We start from the raw sequence: 22,568 nt of genomic DNA, 5'->3' as shown, positions 1-22,568 counted from the left end.
GTTCTTGCCCTACACGAGACATTCCTTGAAGAAGGAATAACAGGCACTGGTTAATTCCCAGGGCTTGATCCAAATGACTTTTTGAGATAGTAGACTTAAGATGCATGGAAAATTGGATTGTAAGAATAATATAAATATTCTTCGAATCTGATGATTTGGAGAAATGCTGGATCCAAATGAAACTGGGTTTGAAAGTAAACTAAAGGATGCTTCAAAAATTTTGAGAAAATTCAGGATAATAGGTAGAAAATTACAAAAATATGCAAGGGCCAATGCAGTCATAGTGAGATTTACAAAATTAACCTCTCGGGGACTCATAGAACTCCAAGAAACAATGGGAATCAACAGTAAAATCCTTACCTCAGTCTCTGATTTTCTAAAATAAACTAAATGTCTCCTTGTAGAGAAAAGAGCACAGTGAGGCTACTATAATCCGATTTGACTCAGTCTGATTACGTGTTGTAAGACATGACCTATAATGTTGAGTCAGGCTGTGGGGAAGGTTGTTTGCCTTCCAGAAAGTGAAACAGTTCATTGCCAGATTCAGAAGACGCTTTCAAGAAATTAGACACCCAAGTCGCAGGCATCTGAGTGCCAGCTAAGGCACAGTACCAAGGTGTCTGAGTAATAGCACTGCTTAGGTGTTGAGAAGATGAAAACCTGAAGAAACATCTGACTGTCCTCCTTGAGTTCTTGCATTCATCCCCCTGAATTATGTCTCAAAGAAAAGGCTTTGGGAAGAATAAAAAAGAAAATCTAAGAGAAAGGTTTATAGATCAGCCTTGTGAATTTCTCCCACGTGGTTGAATTTATACCCATTCTGGAAAATAGGCGATATCTGAATCCAAGATTTGAACAAGTACAGCAAGTATGTAGAGAACAAACACTGAATGATACCCCATTTCAAGCTCCTTCTAACCACACTTAACTTTGTTTCTGCTTTTTCCAACTGCTGAAGATGGTGAAGGCAAAGGAGGAAGAACACATGACAAAGAGCCCATGAGTCAAAGGAGTCACAGCAAGAATGGGTCCGTCTAGTAGACCAGACTCTGATTTCAATTTTGTCGGATTTCAAAAGGATTAGCATAGGCATCCACCCTCAGGGCATGTGGTGAGTGCATTCTCTTAATACCAATAGTGCCTATATGGAGCTTAAACTGTCATTTTTACGTAAGTCACCTCATTTAATCCATGCCACAACCCTATGAAGCAGGTACAAACGTGGGCCACACGGGCATGCTTCCAAATCTGCTGATGATGTGATGGCCTCGGGCACATGCGGAGAAACTGACATGAATCTGTACCAAAATTTGGAATACCCTTATCAAATTACTGAGTGTAAACATTTCAGAAATAATCTCACTCAGTTGAGAGAGTAACCTCTCTTCTTTTTCCTCTTTTCTTCTGAGAAAGGCATATACTTTATGGCAAGACCCGCAAAGAGAACCCACTACGAGTCAGGAAAAAGCAAGGGCTGTATTGGAGGCCCGCAATAAAATAGAAAAGGATGGAGGCTACCCTGTTTCCATAAGAAATGAAGTGTTGGAGGAACTTGAAAACCATTTTGGGGGATACACTGAACTAGAGCTTGGAGGTTCAAGAGAATGAAGTCAGGGAGATGACCCAATAACGAGCAACTGGAAAAGCAGAGGCTGCCCATCCTCATGGCGCCCCTGGCTGCACCGCCTGGCTGCTGAGCAGATTCCATCTGACCCTGTCTTACAAGAGGAAACCAACAGAGATGAGCAGGGACATCTCTGACCCAAATTGTAGAGCCTCAAAAATTAGGAAAGGGTGATGATTATGGACTGACAAATCAGCTCACACCGTCAGAATGGAATCCACGTGTTACTGATGCAGGAAAACCGATGTGGGGCTTGAGGAGGGTGATGTCCCAGGTCTCAGTGGAGCCCCTGGGATGTGCCCCGCCAAGTGTAGGCCCTTGGCTTCGCGCAAGAAAGAATTCAAGTGCGAGCCACAATTGAGTAAAGGTAGATAGAGAGATACATACCACTACAGAGTGTAAGGCAAGAGAAAGGCAAGGAAAGAGGTGTGGGAATTGGGTGCTCAGGTTAAAGTAAAAGCAGGTACACACTCCACAGAGAGTGCAGGCCGTCTCCAAAGAGGAGGGAGTGAAAAGGCTGCTAGGCGTGGTGGTGTCAGTTTTTATGGGCTTAGTAGCTTCATATGCCTACAGGTGGGACCATTCCAACTACCCTGGGGAAGGGGCTGAGATTACCAGGAATTGGGCCACTGCCCATCCTTCGGCCTTTTGCGGTTAGCCTTGGGGCTGTCGTGGCAACTGCGGGCATGTCATTCATCACACTGTTACAATGAGCATATAATGAAGCTTAAGGTCTACTAGAAGTTAAATCTCCCACCAACTTGACCCTCAAGGCCTACTGGGGGTTGAATCTTTCACCATTTTGATGTTAACGCTGCAGCATTCCTTGCATGGCTGTGCGCTGCCCTCTTCCTGTCTCATTACTGTATTGAACCAAATGCAGATGCTCCCCCTCAGGAGTCATGCAAGCCTTGTTCCAGCAGTGCCCTTGCACACGGCAGAACTCTGATACGTTTACTTACTAGGTGTTGTTAAATCTTCAGCATTACAGAATTTGGAAACTTGCCAATGGTCCTGTTCAGGAGTTGAGCTCAAATGAACAACTTCAGCTTGGGCAATCAACACCTCACTGACACTGATTGATTGATAGATTTAGCCAAGAACCAGAGACTAATTTGCAATATTTCCTAGCCAGTTCATACTCTCCAGGACGCTTTAAGAGCTATAGGCTAATATTACTTTTAATTATTCATGGAGAACTTGTAAAATTTAATCAGATACTAGCCCAGGAAAAAAGTTTAACTGGAAAATGTTTAAATTATTCAGACCACAATCTTTGGATGGAAATGCGTGAAACATGGAAATACACAAAAAAACAGACAAAACACTGCAAAATTCAAAACATAAACATGTTAAAAACTTTGTAAAGGAAAAAAATTTTTAAAAATTCAATACATATGACTTTACAATAAGAGATTACCAGACCTAAGCAAAATGAGTCATTTTGAGAACCAACATAAAAAATGAAAAATCATAAAGAAATCAGTTAATTTTTGAAGAAACAGAAGACAGTAATTTGGCTATGACAGGGGTAGAGTTCTATGACTGCTGAGGAATATCCACCTCCAAGGCCCAGACTCCTGGACTGCCTAATGCCAAGGGTAGATCAAGAAAATGGAAGAACTCCTCTGGTTCTACCATCGGCCTTATGCCATGTCCAGCCTCCATTCACCACTAACAGAAGAACAAGACCGTGATGTATGCGCCCCTCTCGTCTGATGTGAACAGGTAACAATGATTTGTGGTACCCTGATCCCAAGTTTACATCACTTGTCTTACTAAACATTTGCTCCCCAGAAGCCTTTTACAAAATCCTTCAGCTCCAGGAATACCCTAATATAAATACTTGCTAGAAAAAGTGGTTATGTTTTGGTAAAACTGTGGGCTGCAGAGCCCTTAAAGACATGTGCACAATGTGAAATGGGTCTCAAATGAGGGCACCATCAGGATCTAGGGATGTTGTTAATGATTTCAGAGGAGAAGTGATATCTGAACTCTGCTCTTTAGACATTTTCCTGTGAACAATTCCCTGGAAAGTGGTTCTAGAAAGGACCAGGGGGAGGATGCTGAGGTCCTAAAAGTGGCAGAACCATCTGCTGGGCTAAGAGTCTGTGGAAGATCACCCCACCCACACCTCCCAGCTCCATCCTGCCAACAAAGTAGACTGACTTGAGAGAGAAAAACAAAACTTACTGATGTCAAGAGATTTGGGGGTTACCTATTATCACAGTCAGGGTTGGCTTTGCCTACTTGTACTTTTAAAACATTTTTCTCCTTTAGTGCCTTCATTTGATTGACAAGGTTTTCTTTAATCTATCTTTCTTTTTTACTATCGTAAATGCTATCCTCAGTCTATTCTGCAGATGGTTATTGGTAATCATATTTAACTACGCCTAAAATCATGGTTACTAGGCTTAAACATATCTGAAGTTAATCAGCGTCAGTAACGCCCCTCCCACACATACTCCACAGAGTACAAGACTTAGCTCCACTCATTCCCTTCTATTGTACATCGTATTTGCCCCTATTTTAGCTTTCCTTTATTGTACCCTCTAAAAGGCTCTTTGTAGGATAAAATATACAGCCAAGCCTTGCTTATATTGGTCTAGATGTTTACCAATATCTTTTCTGTTACTTTCTGAATTTTATGCCTTCTTTCAGTGGGAGCTTTCCCAAGGCTCTGATTGACTTTGAGCTCCTATGGAAAGATTCTTCTGTTTGCCCATCACTGTGAGTGCTTGCAATTCAGGAGCTCTTTGTATTAATTTTTCTCTTTGAGGTCTTCTTGGGCCACAGAGGTAGCACGAATATGCACTACAAAACCATGCAAGGGATCACTGGTGTTTATAAATTCTCAAATGGAAAGGTTTTCTTCTCTCCATCTGGTTCAAGCATTGAGAAAACAAGTTTTCTTGCTTTTAACTTTTTGTGTGAAAGTATTAGTTCTGTTTCACTGTTATACTGCAGGTGTAGCCCTTGGGGTAGCAGCTTTGTACAGGGAACTTCTGTCAGATTCCCTGTTTTCTGTGAATTCTGGGGTTTACTTTTTGTGCCCTTTTATTCCATGAAGTCTTTAAAGTAGTCATGAATTGCTTCAAGTTTTGACAGAACTGCCCATTGAGAAAAGGCCTCTGCATGCTCTTAATTTCAAGTTCCTGATTTAATTCCATTTTCAATGTTGTTTCCTTCCACTTATGCCTGCTCATCATTGTTTTCAAGGGAAAAAATTAGTTCAAAATTTTAGTTGATTTTATGAGAACTGTTCTACCCAGTTTTCTTTCTGAAAGTATAATTTCATCTACCTTTTTACAGACTTAGTTGTAATAGAATGAGGATTGCTGAGTGTCATAGAATAATTTTCAGATTATTAATATATTTGCCCCAAATGATATAAATATCTCATTTTCCACCTTTTGCTTGCTAAAAATAATAAAATAAATCCAGTGCATAACACAGCAAGCCTTCTAAGAATGCTCACCCATTCCCCCCACCTCCAATTTCTTGTAACTCTCACAAAACTTCAAAACTTGAGTCAAGTAAGTTTGGGGGGGACCCACTTTTTCTCTTATACTTTTATTCCTCTCTCTCTTAATACAAGTAGACCACTATGACCTTTCTAAATGTCCTTAGTGTTCCCTTAACATTACCTGAGACTAAATTCTCCCCGAATCCTATGCACGTAGGCCACAAGCATGCAATCTAGATCTGCCAACAAAACACAGAATGAGAATTGCTTAAATGTAGTTCAATCATGAGCTATTCAAAATGGTGGACATTTGTGAAATGAATTCTTAAGAAGGTGGAAACACAAAATACAACACTAGGGGCAGAAATGGCAGGAATCTCTGGTTATAACCAGAGTGCCTCAGCCCTGGAGTGGTCAGGTGGTGATACATGGTCAATGCTGTTGCCTCTTCTGCTCCCAAACCTGATTCTTTGCCTCTTCTGGATGCTCTATGAGCGAATACCATTTAGTGGTCTCTTTCCCTGCTTAAATCAGGTAGAACGGGTTCCTATTCAAATCTCAACTCATAACGAATTCTAGTATTGTGTCTCAACCATGGCTCCATATTGGTACCACCTGGGGTATCAGCAGTTGCGGGAGTATAGGTGCTTTTTACAAATATCAGTGCCTGGGATTTCTTAGCATTAATGAAATCACAATTTCTGTTCCTATGGTGTGAAAGCTTCCCAGGTAAATCCAAGATATACTCAGAGCTGGCAAAGACTGTTCCAGCCATACGCATAAAGACCCTCAGAGTTCTGTTGTCAAAAAAGAAAGCAGGATGAGTGCCAAGTAGGCAGTCTACAAAAAAACTCAATTACACCCTGCCTGGGAAATCAGTAAGGGGACAGTCCTTTGTTCATAATAGATCTTTCCCTAAATATTAAAATAAAATACATATATCATTGCCCTTATTTTCAGGCTCTGGGTATTAATTACACCTCATGCCAATTATACAGGGAATGTTTAAGCCGTCCATCAGTAAGAGACTTTTTATACTTACTTTGCATTTAATTTTTAAAAAGGAAATTTGGTCAGCTCACTTGCTTTGTGTTTGTTTGTTTTTTAACCAGGTCAGAAATGAACCAACGATTTAGAAGACAGACAAGGATTCTAGTAGAATCAGGCACACTGACAACACTCAGAAGTTATGGCTGACATAGTGATGAAAAGAAGAAAAGACAGAAAAACCATTCAGTCTGATCAAATAATTAAGAACCATAGCCTGAACTTATTTAATTGTGGTGTTCTATATGTTTCAATATTCTAGATGGAAGACTGTATGACATAATAAAATAGTTTTAATCATCAAAATGCATATATTATGTTTAGCATCTTTACTGAGAAAAGAGAATATGCAGCTTGCATGAGGAAAAAAAACCCAAAACGGTTAAATTTTCACATCTTTTCAAAAAAGTCTCGAATGTTCTGCAAAATTCACTTTGTAACCCTTGTGGTACCTATTACTGCTAAACAGATAAAGCCTCATTGTCTTTTCTAGAAACATCACTAATAATTGTAAATTTAAATATAACATTATAACAGAGATTTTCTGATAAATAGTGGATCAATTCAATTTTCTATATGATTTTTGAAACACATTGCATAAATGTTTATTGTTTTAATAAAATTCTACCAAAACTCATGTTTATGCAATAAATATCATAAAGCACAGAAAATAATTTGAGCTTCCGTTATTCTTTTGTAAACATATAAAAATTACTTTTAATTTGTTGATTCATTATTGGTTTGCTTTTACAGATATAAAAATACTTCCAGTTAAAATTAATTTCAGAAAAGAAATTCTACTTGGAAAAAACTTCAAAGTGTAAAATATCTAAAATGCTTTTTATATGTCAATGCAGTCTTTCAAATAGTTTGTCACAGCATGAACTGTAGAGTAAAACACCTTCTAAGAAAAAAATTCTAAGTGAATGGTGTATAGTCTTCCACTTGATGAAAGATTAATGCAAAATGGGTTTCAAATATTTTAAGGCTTGTGTTGAATTTTTGCTGAGATTAAAATAAGATCAGAAAATAAAGCGGATTTTTCTGGAAAGAGACCTGATAACTTTAAAAATGTCAGAAAACTCCACTGCGACAATGATAGAAGGGTTTAGGTAATATAATTTTGTGAGTTAATGAAGAATAAGGTCTTTATGGCGCTTTTGTTTTTAAATGTGTATCTGTTTAAACAATTAAATAATGCCAAATAGTTTAAAGCCAAAATCCCTTCCTCACATCCTCCTAATATAGGTATATTCTAATTTATAGATAAATCACTGATCAATATTTACATAATTTTGACAGTCTAAATAAGATTTCTTGTGATACCAAGTAGTATATTGTTTATAATTATTTTCTTTTATAATTTCCCCCAGAAGTCGATAATTTAATCATATTTCCACATACAAATTTGTTCAAACTAGCCTACACCAATCACCAGTGTTTTTAGTATTCTTTAATTTTTTTCAAATGTTCAAACACTTCATATTATTAATTGCTTTACTTCTCAGAGCCCTTTCTAGCAGAGTGTTTTGTCTGACTATGATAGGGTTGATTGTTGATAATGCTGAGTCCAATTTCGTTTTCTCAGAGCCTGTACCTTCCTTTTCCTCTTTTTCTACCTTATTTTGGTGTTGGATAACCTCCATTCATATCCCAAACTAAGATACATAGAGATAAATTTTCTGAGTTTTTGTATGTCAAAAATGTCTTTTTATTTGGTTATCACATCTTATTAGAATTTGACTATCGAGAAATCTAAGTTTAAATTATTTTCAGTAAAAATATCAAAGATTTTTTTATCACTCTCCAGCAATTCAAAATATTTTGATGACTATTTATTCATTTGCAACTTGTTTTACTTTTCTGCAAAATTTTAATAGGCATATCTTTATTCCTCATATTCTAATACTTGTTTTAAGTTTTTAAGTCTGAGTTCATTTTCATTTATTGTTTGATCTTTTCTAATCCAGGGACTCACTATAGGAGATGTAGACAGAAAGGAAATTCAGGAAATATCAGAAATTTGATGGCAGAGAAGCAGGTGTTAGGTAAAAAAAGAAGAATACTTTCAGCATGAAAATACTCCTTACTTAGAAGAGATCCATCTCAAAAACCACAGGGTAGATCCCAAGAAAGAATTTAATATTCTGGAGGAATGGGTTGAAGAAATTCACTCAAAGGTCAGAAACATAAAATCATTAAAGCCGAATCACATGGTAACTTATGACTGGCTAATGTTCACCGAGTTATACACTGGTTAGTATAAAAAATCTCTAATCTGAGCATCAGTTGTTAAAATATTCTCTGTCATCCTTTTAAATTCAGTGACATTAAAATCACTCAATTTACCATTCTATTTTTTTGTTTGTTTTCCCTTGACAGTTGCGAAATATTTAAAGAAAGCCAAATAAATTTTCCTGGGTTGACTTGAACTTACAATTTATAGGACAAGTAAATTATTAAAGTGTAACTTCTTTAAAGGACGATGTCATTATCAAATTTGTCTCTATTAAAAGGTAGAATTATTGTCTTGTCTCTAGTAGGTAGATAATATACCAATATTTGTATTTATCCAAATTATAAACAATAAAAAAGTATGTTCTATTCAAACACCTGATATTTTGTGGTACACAGTACATCATTTTTTTAAGGTTTTAAGAAGGTTTACATATCAATATGTGGCAATATCTCACAGATGAGATGTAACTAGGATTTTATATTGATAATAGTTTTATAAATAACAAGTAAATATATATCCTATTGAATGTTCTTTAACTGTTCAAATATTTGAAGTATAGGATGTCATTTCTAAGAACTTTGTATATAATTTAATAAGAAATATATTCAGTACATAATTTCTCATGCGGCATTCTTACACCACTATTAAAGATATTACAGTTGAAAGAAGTTTAACTGCAAACTATCAAAAGACGATATTTCTTTCTAAATTTCAAATACTGAATCCTCTCAAATTGAACTGATAGAATTTTAAAGTAAATTACTTTAACATATTTATATCCCTGTGTGGTGAATTTATACCCCAAATCTAGTGAATAAAATCCACTGGGGCATGCAATTGACACAATTTGAAACTTACCAAAAAGGCATTTTGATAATAATATGGGAGTACAAGAGTACTCATATGATGTTCCACTAAAAATGAAAGAAATAAAACACTTTTCTCATTACATACCCTTCAATATAGGCATCAATATTTCAACAAGTATGAATTCCATTTCCACTATTTTATAGTCAATTTGAGATATAGGGAGTCTCCCATAAATCACAGGGGAAGACAGTAACAGTCCTACGGCTAGAATTCTGTTTCTACTCTGTTGATTAAATACCGTATTTCTACAATTCCCTAACTGGACACTGTCAGTTTTAATATGAGTAAGTAATTATCAATAAAGAAATAAAGCCAACATTAGAGATATTCAATAGGCAGAAAACATAACAAGAGACACTGAGGAGTCTAAAAAGTATAAATCAGAGTAGTGGAAAATATACTGAGGACAAGGGGAAATAAGAATGTCATTTCTCTGGTTTAGTGGATGCTTCCTAGTTTCATGAGAATCCTGAAAATAGCCCGGAAATTTCTCAAAGCATTTTAATCTCTTATATTTTTAAATAAAAACTTAAGATCCTTATATTCTTAGCTCTAGATTACAAAGGCAAAATAAAAAACAGCACTGGAAAGAAATTAACTATCATGAAAAAGACTGAATATTGCAAAATACTTCATTGAAAGTGAACTGATTCTTCCCCATCAGACATTTCAGTGGGCTTTTTATCTTGGTGATAGAGTTATCCAAACCAAGACTTCTAATTTGTAGCTAATCTGATTTTCATTTTATTTTTAAGCAACCTCCTTAAGCTCACAACTGCAACTATGAGAATCTTTATGTATCGTATTTATTTTTTATCTAAAATACACAGTGAAATAATAATGGAATCAAATCCAATGTACCTTTTCAAAGTATACAACAAAGTTTTTACTTTCACTGCTATTTCATTTTAGTACTTTGATCATCACAAAACGTCACTGAACAAAATAAAGACTACACTGCTAGAGTCAACCCCGATCGTTTAGGGTACGACTGTTACTCTTATTAGCTCTTTGCAGCATTTAAACCATTCTATCCATATTTCATATTTATTATTTAAAAAAAAACTATACACCAGTAATAGTTCATTTTGTCATTTAATGAAACTATGTAATGTTACGATTTAGAAACATTATCAGAGCCATTATCTTTTCTTTACTTTCCTTCTCTAGCCAGTATCATATATTTTTAGGTGTTCTTTTTCTTTTATTTTTTGGCGGGGGAGAAAGGTAATTACGCTTATTTGTTCATTCATTCACTTTTGAAGGCGGTACTGGGGATTGAACCCAGGACCTCATGCATGCTGAACATGAACTCTACCACTGAACTCTACCCCCAACCATCGTATGTTTTTTAAATGTTTTAACACGGCATGATCAACAATATCCAGTTTCAATTTCTTCTCAACCATTAGGCTTGGGCTAGTTCCATAAAACAGAAAAGTTGTATCTTCATGCATACTGGCATCTAAGAATTTTTTAAAAATCAGAGAGGGATTGTCATTCTCTGACTCCTATGTGCTGTACCCCCACCCCCACCAAAAAAAATTAATCATGCTTAATTGAAATGTAGGACAAAGTCCTTATTATTAAATAGTGCTCATCTGAGATTGTTCTCAAAGTGTCTCCATTACATTGTAATTCACTATTAATAGATAGCATTGGAAAAAAAAAAAAAACTTCTGAACAGTTCTTCCCAAAATCTGATTGTTAGTATCTGGTATGGGAAAAGAACCAGTAAAAAATAAAAATCCCTTCTGGAATAAAGGGATTGTGTGTCTTAAACACTGAATTGAGTATTCAGCATTAATAAACAAACAATTCAAGAGCCTTCAGCGTATGTTACGAATCTCCAGTATGGAGCTATGATGACGTTTTTCAAACACAGAGCTTTCTCTGTTGCTACTTATATTTACATTACACACACACACACACAGACACACACACACACACACACATATTTTTAAGGCACTAATGTTCAAAAAATATATACTTCGGAAAACCTAAACTGAAAAATTTAGAGCAAGGATTTTGACCTTGATTCAGTGAACTCTATCCACGCACAGGCTTTAAGAGAGTCACAATCTTCCATACTGTGACATTACTATGCAATTTTTGTTCTTTTGTTCCTCTTGGATTTTCGATACAATAACATATCAGGGCTACTGACCCACATATAACAGGCAGAGCATAAAACGTACACATGGCGTGGAGGGAAGAGAAAAGACGAGGTGTATGAAATTTGTTTTGAGAATTCTCTTCATCAAAAAATAGCTTTCTATTAGAGAAAATAGAAGAATCCCATTCTTACTTCTTTAACTGAAATGAAACACTTATAATCAGTTGTCACCAATGAGTCAGCCTCAAATAATGTTAAGAAAATAATGACTGGCAATTGATATTTGACTGAAGGAGGTAATAAATGGCAACAGAACTTTTTTCCCCCTTTGGTTCTATCTCACGATCTTGTCTCAAAGTCTTGGCTGTATCTGTTCCGAACACCATGGCAACCTAAGATGATGGAATTTTGGGTCACAGAGATGTACTTTCAGTAGAGAAATAGAAGAATTCCAGGTAACATGTGAATGTTGTTTAGCAAGAGACAATATAAATATATATATTTATATAAAATTATATATATTATATATAAAAATTATATATTTTTATATAAACATATATATGCAATTTTACTGGCAAAACCAAAAAACAGCAATTCCTAATGAACCAGCTTTATTAGAAAATCATCAAGTATCTGTTAGTACCTGTCATGTACTCAGCAACATGCTACAGGAAAACACCAGAACTATCAAGTACAAGCCTATCTTTAGGGAGACAACCTAACTGAGGAGAAAATACAAACGTGTATTTCAGGGGAAAAAAATCTTGCCATTTCTTTCTTTTTCTTTCATTAACAAGAAATATTGAATGATTGCCTATTGCATGCCACTCAATTGTGCTGACCACTGATGTGAAATTATTTTTTAAAAGCCAAAGAAAATTGAACTTAATTTCCTTCTGGATATTTGAAGTCATCTAGAAACGCTATCAATTTAAGGTTAGATGTCACTGTCACACAGAGATATTTTTCTTTTTTATTGAAGTATAGTTGATTTACAACGTTGTGTTAGTTTCTGGTGCACAGTATAGTAATTCAGTTTTTTTTAATGTGTGTGTATGTGTGTGTATATATATTTCTTTTTCATGTTCTTTTTCATTATTGGTTATTATAAGCTATTGAATACAGTAGCTCCCTGTGCTATATGGTAGGACCTTGTTGTTTATCTATTTTATATATAGTAGTTAGTATCTGCTAATTCCGAACTTCCAATTTATCCCTCCCCTGCCTTTTCCGCTTTGGTAAACATAAGTTTGTCTTCTATGTCTTTGAGTCTGTTTCTGTCTTGTAAATATCCAGGGAAAGCTTCAAGGAACAAACCCTTATTAAACTGGGTATTGATACTATATTTACATATGCAAAAAATGAAAGAAAAATCATTTCACGTTTGTTAGAACATGAATTAACAGAGTAGCAAATACAAAGGTTCAGAAATGAATATGATGTATATAAAACATATGGGGAAATAAAACCTGGAAATAAGGAATGTATAGTGATTAACTGTAAAATTGGATAAAGTAGAGCCATATAATTTTTTTAAAACCCTCAAAAGTTTGGAAATTCTTAGACTGTCTAGCTGTATGGACGAGAACTGCTCAAGGATTCTGATCAAGAGAGGGGGATAATTAAAGTAAAAGTGGATTAGAATGTATAACCCAATAAAATGGTAAAATGGAGAGAAACTAGTAAAAGGGTCTGGTGTTATGTACATATGGTCGTAACTGGTGACCAGGCAACAGGATTAGAATAGCAGAGGGAATCAAGAGTTATTTCAAATAGGATTTGCCACATTAGATAAGGAAATGAAGAATAAAGAAAATACAAAGTAAGTTAAATACAATTTCAAGAACATTTACTCTGAGAAACAAACTAAAATTTTTAATTTTAGGAATCATTAAAATGAAAGGAAATTTTGCAGAGAAAAGCAGTGAGAAAGAAAAGGGGAAAAAAAAGTTGTTATAAAAGTTTGAGAGCACCTGAGAGAAATTAATATCAACTACATCCAGAATTTGGAAATTCCTTATGAACTCATATTCCTGTGAATAGTGAGAAACTGAGGTCTGAGAATAAAATCACCTAATGTACACTGAACAGAGGCAGATTAAAAATGACCACAAATTATTTACAGCTGGTTGGTCCCCGTAACTTGAATCTCAGCTGGCTTCATGAGTAGTTTTGACTAACTGAATGTGATAAAATTGTGCAACTTCCAAGTCTGGGCCTTAAGAGGTCTGCGACTTGGACCATTACCATGGCTGAATATTGCCACAATGTAGCTCAGCCAAGAGCCACCACCCAGAAGCTACACGTGTGATGGGGCCATCACAGACTACCCAGCCCTGGTGGATAAGCGTGATGCCTGCAACGCCATGAGTGAAACAAGGTAAGACCAGCAGAAGGACAGACCATCACAAACAAAAAATAAAATCATTTCATAATAAGGCACTAAATTTTGGTGTAGTTGTTACACAGCAATAGAAAACTGATTAAGTATCCCCAAAAGTAGAGTGACAAAGAAAAACCAAAAACGTGGCATTGGCTTTGGGTCCAAGGAATCAGCTGCTAGGAAGGTGGCAGTTAAACTTCTGATGGAGGCTAAAAATTAAAGGAAATTAAAATCTTGGCTTAGCTGATTGGTTCGTTCACTTTGGCCTATTTTCCAGAGGCATCACAAAATTGCTAAATAATCAGAGAAAATGGTATTCACTTAAGGGTTTTTAAAAGAAATTTAACTTTATTTTTCCAACTTGCATGGCTCCCTATGATCTCTCGGGAGAATGAAGAACGGAGGACTCTTCAGGTGGAACAGAAGAAACGCCTCACATCTGAGACTGCTTAGTTGTCATTATAGTCTGACCTGCTTTTGAAGCCTGGTGATTTCAGAGGCTGTAGCTGCCCTTAGAATTTAATTATGAAGTGTGCCGTGATTGGTAAATAGAACTTTATAACGTCAGTCATTATGCATGAAGAAATATATCAGTTAACTTAAGGACCTTTCATACTTGACTCCATACTTCTCTGAATAGAAAGTTCTTGAAAGGCTAGCTCACAGAGAGGGGAAGGTGGGAAATAATTGATCACAATGAAAAAGCTGGTGGCTGTCTCCTGTGACAGTAAGTCACTATTTCCACCTGGAAAAAAATCTTATACAAAAAGGACTGTTTATACTGTGAGTTTACTGTAGATCTTATTTCATTTTTATGGTGGAATTAACATGGCATTAAGGAGAAAGGGTGATTCTAAAAGCAAATTGATGAGAGAACAGTGTTATACTGACAACCACAACACCCCAGAATTTGCAAAAACTAAAAGTAAATGAACCATTTTGATGGTGGAAGATTATCCATAAGGCAGGCCAACCAGCCCTCCCTCCTTTGAGGGCTGAACAAAATGTGAAATGGGTTCATTTTAAGAGCCTTAAAGAGGTAAACCGATGGTGAGGGCTTAACAGCTTCCTGTTAGGAAAGGAAAATCACTCAGCCGGGTGAGCCCAGGACTTGGGAATATGCTTCTTAGCGGGACATTTTCTATTTGTGGGGGTTGTTTTTTAACTTTATTTTAATGTAGTAAGAACACTTAATGTGCGATCTAGCCCCTTAATTTCTTAAGTGTACAATCCAACACTAACCAGAGACACAATGTTGCACAACTGATCTCTAGAACTTATTCATCTTCCAGTTTTCCCAACACCATTTGTTTAAGAGGCTTTCCTTTTTGTATTGCGGATCCTAGGAATCCTTGTCAGAGCGTTGCTGGCCATGTATGTGGGGATTTATCTCTAGGGTCTCCATTCTGTTCCATTAGTCTAAATGTCTGGCATTATGCCAGTATCATTCTCTTTTTTTAAATTACTGTAGTTTTTAGATAGATTTTTAAATCAGAATGTGTGATGCCTCTAGCTTTGTTCTTTCTCAAGACTGATTTGGCTATTTGTGGTCCTTTGTGGTGTCATATAAAGTTGATAATTATTTTTTGTATTTATATAAAAACACCACTAGAATTTTGAGAGAATAACACTGAATTTGCAGATTAATTTTGGTAATATGGACATTTTAACATTAAGTCTTCCAATCAACGAACACAGGATGTCTTTCCATTTGTATGTATCTTCTTTCTTCCATCAATGTTTTGTACTTTTGAGTGTAGAAGTCTTTTCCTGCTTAGTAAAGTTTATTCCTAAGTATGCTACTACTTTTAGTGCTATTGTAAATTATAAAAGGATCAATTCACCAGCAAGATAAAGCAATTATAAACACATACACATACACACAACATCACACTGATTGCTCAATATCTGGTAAGTTGACTATTATTATGCAACGTTAGATGAAGCAATGTTCTAAGATCCTTTCAGTAGATAAGCAGGAAATGTCTCAGGATGGGGTATTAGGAAGAGAAGAACCTCAATGTTTTTTATCATTTTATAAATTCCAAGCAGCACAATAAATACATGCTTACATAGGAAATTATTTCTCCTTAAAAGTGAAGTGGCGATGCTTTCATTTAATATACCTTTATCTTCCTTCCTGCCTTGGATTCTAGATCCATTTTATTAAATGAGTCCTCTATCTTCCTCCAACCCCAAAAGGTTCATTTGTTACATATGATTATTAACTTGATGTTGCAACATTGTTAGACGCCTATAAAATTGTGGCTTTAAACACAGCCATGGTTAAGAAATGCCTCCCAAGGGTTAAAGATGAATTTCCACCTTGGACAGTAAATGCATTTACTAATTTACAGAGAGGATGAAAGGCAAGAGAAGGGACAGCAAGGAGCTACCTAAAAATGTATCTAAGATAAATTAACGATAGAATGTGAAAATTTGCAGAAAACTAGTAAGAGTAAATTTAAAGCAAGAGGACAACTGAATGGATTTAAGGACTTAATGAATGCCTGTAATTTCAGGTAAGAAGTGACAGAGGGATGCTAGATATGAGGAAAACCCCTGTGAATCATCTAACCTGGCTTCTAATTTTGTAATCTTTAACTTGAGCGATCTTCAAAGTCACTTTTGCTGTTAGCCCCGTTAATCACACAGGAGCTGACACTAAGGCAGCTATTTTCAGTGTATTTGACTTAAACATGAGGGACACCAGAGGGTCACTGCACACCTGTGTAAAGGAACCATATGGGTACATTTTAAAGTGCCTCCCAGCCTCTCACATCTGTGATTTCTCACTTCTCTGTTTTTACCAATCTAATGATCTTTGTATCTATCGCGTGGTCTTGTTTCAACTCAATGAATTATTTTGAGCCTGGAAAGTGAATTGATTTGTGTGTGTTTACACCAATACGATGCCAAGAAGAGAGAGAGAGAGAGAGAGGCACCGTATTTGCTATAAGAGGTGATAAGAGAGGGAAAAGGGAGGAAACAAGGAATGAGAGACACAGAGGAGGAAGGAGAGAAGGAAGAAAGGAGGAAACTCAGGGAGAAAACCAAGAGCAAGTAAACACTAACATGTAGTTTTTTAAAGAAAAGTCAAATTTTATTATAGCCATTTGTAAGACTTTAGTTTAAAACTCAAAGCTGTAGGCCCTAATCAGACTCTACAACTCAAGGGTTTTATCTTTTCACCTCGTATGGTGTTTGCCACCACTAAAATGTAAATGTTTGTTGGCTGACGAACTACGCACATCCTGCTTGGAATTAATGGTGGCGCCAGTCCAGGGATGCTGGTTCCCATGAACGTCTGAGTTGGGCACATTTTAAGACGCGAATGTTTCTGAAACTGACTCTCAGTGCAGTCTTCTCCATGGTGGAGGGGAGGAAACTTGCAAGAAGATCCAGTCTACATTTTACAGCCAGCTGTTGGTCGATGTCATTTATTTTTCCTTTTCGATTTCTTGCCCCAAAGTTTGTTTCCAGAGGGATTCTCTTCGTTCTTGGCCTTTCGTCATAGGATTCCATTCACTTGTCATTTCACAAAGAAAGAAGGTTACTTCCCCAGGAAATGGAAAATGCGTGAAAGAGACAAACTGGGATGGGGGCTGGACACCCCCTTCCTTTCTGGTCAACCCTCCTCACAAACCTGTCTTTTGGGCTACTTTGTGTTCTATTAACAATCAAAACAAACCTTATTTTCAGTGCTATTTGGTAATCCTGACAGTAATTTTTGTTGCTGTCCTATCTATAGATCAATACTGTGAGGCCTGAAAGGTGTCTGAAGAAATGAGCAAAGAGGTATTGCTAAAATCAGGGGGAAAAAAAAAAAAACAACAATTGGCCAAACTCTATCCCACTGTTCTTTTCTAACCAGGGCCTGCTGCTGCCTTTCACTGCTCTCTGGTTGCTTCTGGGCTGAACTCCATTTCATTCTGAAACTATATATTAGGAATTCACAGAGATGAACTCTCTCTCCTCAAGCATGAACTGGTTTACCTAAAATTCTCCTCTGATATTCGTACCTCCGCGAAGAACCATGAAGCAATGTTGAAATTCTTAAGATAAACCTTTCCATCATTACTACTTACAAAATACAGTTGCTCCCCGAGCAACATGGATTTGAAGTGCAATGGTCCACTGGTACCCACGTTTTCTCACTGAATACACACTACAGAACCCACTGATGGTTGAATCCACGGATGCAGAGGCGCCACACAAAGGGTGGTTCTTAAGTCCTACCCGGATTTTAGACTCCAAGGAGGGTCAGCACCCTTAACCCCCGTGTTGTTCAAGGTCAACTGTAGATATATGTTGATGATCAGCCTGAGACAAAATTCAACAAACAGGTGACATCAGAGGGTTTGCACTTCACTCTGTTAGGCTGATGCCCCGTCTCTGTGGGTACTGCCTGTGACTGAGGTGGGGGGTCCAGCCCCACCACAGGGGAAGAGCCCTCTGCTCTCTGGTGAAGATGCTGTATACAACATCTGATTTAGAGACTGACTCTCCCTTGATTCACTCGGATGCCTCAGAGTTGAGTAGGACGGAACATGGACGGAGTCATGCCGCCACTCCACATCTCTCAGCATCCCAAATTTATTGAGCTCGCTTTGTGTGCTCTCCCTGGACCTTCCTGATACTGACTCACTCAGTTCTTGCTCAATCTCTCCAAAGAAGATAAACAGAGGGTCCAGCTAGAAATCGCTTTTCTGTGAGTCAATCTTTGTTGCTTTTTTTCCACGTTTAAGACGTTCTCAAACTTTCTTCCCAGTTTCTCTGTCTCACAGTGTTTGATGTAGCTTGCCTTCCAATAGTGCTGTCTATGCTCCAGGTGTTTCAGAAAAAATGTAGCCACTGTATATTGTATAGTATAGGATGTGTGCTGAGAAAATTCACAGTAGGCAAAGTTTTGACAAAGGAGGTGGGATTTGAACACAGCATCTTCTATTTTAAATTTCAATAGATTACAGGTGCTGCTGAAGACAGAGAAAATGGGTGGTTTTCAATGACATGATAATTTTAGATTATGACATATTATTTTAGGTATAGATAATACTTCTCTTTGTAGAAATAGCCAGTAAAGTAATTGGAAATAAGGAACTAGAATGCTCAGACATTGATCTCACAATTTTGAATTATAATCAGTGAAACAAATCAGCACACCACAAAAAGGTGAAATATCTGAATGAGATCAAATAAAATGTCACATTATACTGGATACTGGATTTAAACAGAAAAACAGTAAACTGAGGAACTAAGAACTAACGATAAATAAATACTCTTATCTGGGTAAAAACAGCTCTACAGAATTATAGATTCTGTTCCTTTCCTGCCTTCAGAATCTCATGCAATTTCCTCTCATGGGCAAACTTAACATTAAAGAAAAGGGATTCTGAGAAAAAAACAGTTCTCAACTTCCCCTCAGCATTCTCCCTGTGTCCTTAGAATGTTTCTTAAGAAACTAAGATGTCTAAACCATCAGAGACCAAAGTTGTATTTCATCAGGTTTAAAAATAAGAGGAATAACTCTTGAAGACTATAGTGTCAGGAATCACTTCTATCATTTGTTACAAGAGAACGTTCTCCAAACACGAAGAGGAATGACTCATTTCCAGTCCTTAGGTCCTGGACTCATAAATTCTAGTTATGGGAGAAACAGAAGCACATATTGGTATATGAGATTCAGAAATAAACTTCTACCTAGAGGATATAACCTGAGATACTTGCAAGGACTGAGGCGTCAGAAGCTCATTCCACCATTCATTCCATCCGGCAGGGGACGGGGTGGGTATATGGTGGGAACCATCAATTCCATGGGCATGGGCCAATTGTTATCCTTCATTGGTTCTACAGTTATTTCCTTGTTCAGAGAAAAAAAAATACTGTGGAGAATTTCCTGACACTAAATAAAGCAATCCCCAAAATCATGAATGGTGGTTTTGGCAGGATCATCATTGGCAGTGAAGGCAAATTTATCTTCAGACGAAGTGTCCAGTCCAAAAAGAACAAATTGCTTTCCCTTTGATGATGGAAGTGATTGAATGCAATCAAATTGTCACCAGGTGGCTGGTTTGTTCATTTGGGAAGCATTCCCATATTGGTGGCACAATGCCATTTTCTGTTGTTGACATATTGGGTACTCACCAGTAATTTTAGCCACGTCACCCATAGTCTGTAGAAGTCCGTGTTGGCGAGTCCACACATCACCACCATGCCTGCTTACATGTCTACCTGCTCCGCCCACCATCTTTAGCAACAACTGCAATGGCTGGGCAAAGAGACTCACTGATACCAGCATAATGGGCCATCTTGTCCACATGATTATTGAGAGCCTTGTCTGCTGTGGTTGCTGTCCAGAGAACATTTATCCAAGACAAAAATATCCACACACTTTGTGCCCATTCCAAGAGGTCTGCCCCAAGCCTCTTTGTCACCAATTTTCCAATATTTTTCTTCCTGAATCTATGGCCACCCGGCCAAATCATTAGCCACTGCTCAAAACTCAGAGTGAACCTGCAACTTCTGCAGGAAAAGTAAATAAGCCAGTACATTTTCTCCAATCTTCTACCCCCTGGAAGATTTCCTTTCACCTGTGTCCTTCTGTATCCTGCCTGAGTGGGGATAATGCTATAGCTACACATTTTAGGTGTTTCTAGTAAACTGTGTGGAACTGTCCACAAACCAAATGTAGGTTTCTTCTTTTTCAGACAACTTGCCATTGGAAAACTCTTTATAAATACACAAGTGCACATTCACAGAGAGGAGGCAGTGCTTTCAGGGTAGATGCTTAAGAGTCTAAACCTCTTGCTTATGTAAATAATTGTGCCTTCAGAATCTGTCCAAGCTCAATGTCATATATACTTCCTCCACGTGATGACGGAATGCTACTGAAACTGACTTCCACCAACACTTCAAGTGCCAATAAATTTCATGGCTCATAAGGCTCATGGGTGGTACAACTTGCTTCAGAATTCTAGAGCCTTCCATTGCTCTGATCCCAGTCAAAAAAATAAGCTTTTGGTTCCTTAGTGAGTGTTGGCAGCAACATGCTGTTGTGTATTTGTTACGTGTTAGTGCTAAAATCCAAAAAGCATCGTGCTAATTTCTTGGTGGTACAAGATTCCAAATACAGCCCTTTGCCACTGGCCTTGCTGTCATTACCTTTTCATGGCCTGGACCAAAGAGGACCTTAAAACTTAAAAGGTCACAGGCTGCATTTTCATGGGGCTTCAGTTTCCATCCTTAAGTAAGTATGTATCTCACTAAGACTTCTGTGGCAATAAGTACATCGGAATGGTATCACTAATAGAGTGGACCAGTAGGAGGCCTTGTGAAATGATAAATTAGAGAGATGTCTACTTACTACATTTTGAGAGAGAGAGCTGGAGAGTTGATATATCCCTAAGGCAAGTGAATACAACTTTCATTTTCCCTTTCTAAGTGAAGTCAAATGGGCCTGCGTGCATATATTTACAGATAAGGAGTTAAAACCGTTCACTAGATTATTAGCTGACTACCGGGTACCAGGGGCTGTCTTCATACCCCTAGAAAAGTCACCATATCCAAGGTAGCAGCTGATTCAAGTCTTCAGCTGGGTGAGTCTATGGTAACACACTACTATTTCAAAATACATTCTAGATACCTCATTCTCAGTCTGCATTAATTGCTACCTTTAATCTGTGATATCATCATGCTTTGATTTCATGTTATGCAACTATTTTATAGTTTATCTCCCCAGACTATGAACTCCCTGACATAAGAAATATGCCTTACCTGTATTCTTCATGTTCCCGAAACAGAGTAAGCACTTAAAATCAATGGTAAAATCATTAATTTGACCAAAATTTGGTCAAAGGTGTTTTACTAGTGGAAATGTTTTAAAATTTCTCAGGAAATATAGCCAATATTTTATACAGTAACTATAAATGAAGTATAATCTCTAAAAATTTTAAATCACTAGGTTGTACACCTGTAACTAATATAATTTTACAAATCAACTATACCTCAATGCAAAAGTAAAAAGCAATAGAGAAAAGATTTTTCATATACAATATTTAAGTAAACAAAATGTTTTATAAAATATCTCCAAAATATAAACATATCTCCAATATGTCAGAATTTTAAAATATATTAAGACCTTTAAAAAGTCTATGCTTTTAGTATGAGTATATATAAGACTGAAACAAAATGCTGTCTGAATTATGCTTGCTTTTGGTTTTTCCAAATAATTGGTCAAACATAGTAAGTCATGATATGTTAAGACGCAGTTCTATTTGACAGATTGCATAAACTACCATAATGCATTTTTAACAAGATTGAAAACTGAGGAAAGAATGTTTAGAAGCCTTTAGAAACCCCTAAGCATCTGAGAGTCAAGGGATGTATTACTATTCCTGTAATTTTAATTCTATTTTAGATATATGCAGGTAGTAACGCCCTTTTCAAAACATCTAAATTATATCTAGGTAGTATTTTTGAATTCGTACCTTCAGGCCCACTGATTTTTATGACTTCAACCATGTATATAAGTCCTTAAAATACCAGCATAGGAAAAGGAACTGTATCTCAAAATAGTCAAACTATGGTAGTCAACAAAAATACCCATAGTTTTTATGACGTGTACACACACACACACACACACACGTACGTATGATAGTGATTATGCTTATTCTCCCAAAAAATTCTTACTTACAAAATGATGGATATAGCCATGGTTCATAGAAATCTAACTCACAAACATTAATATAAAATCTATTTTTAACAGCAAGAAGATTGAAACATAGTAAGAATATTGACATAAATGTATGTTTGTATGAATTTATT

This window comes from Vicugna pacos, chromosome 7 (assembly GCF_048564905.1).
Source record: "Vicugna pacos chromosome 7, VicPac4, whole genome shotgun sequence".
Classification (NCBI taxonomy): domain Eukaryota; kingdom Metazoa; phylum Chordata; class Mammalia; order Artiodactyla; family Camelidae; genus Vicugna; species Vicugna pacos.
Note: the sequence above shows the minus strand (reverse complement) of the source record.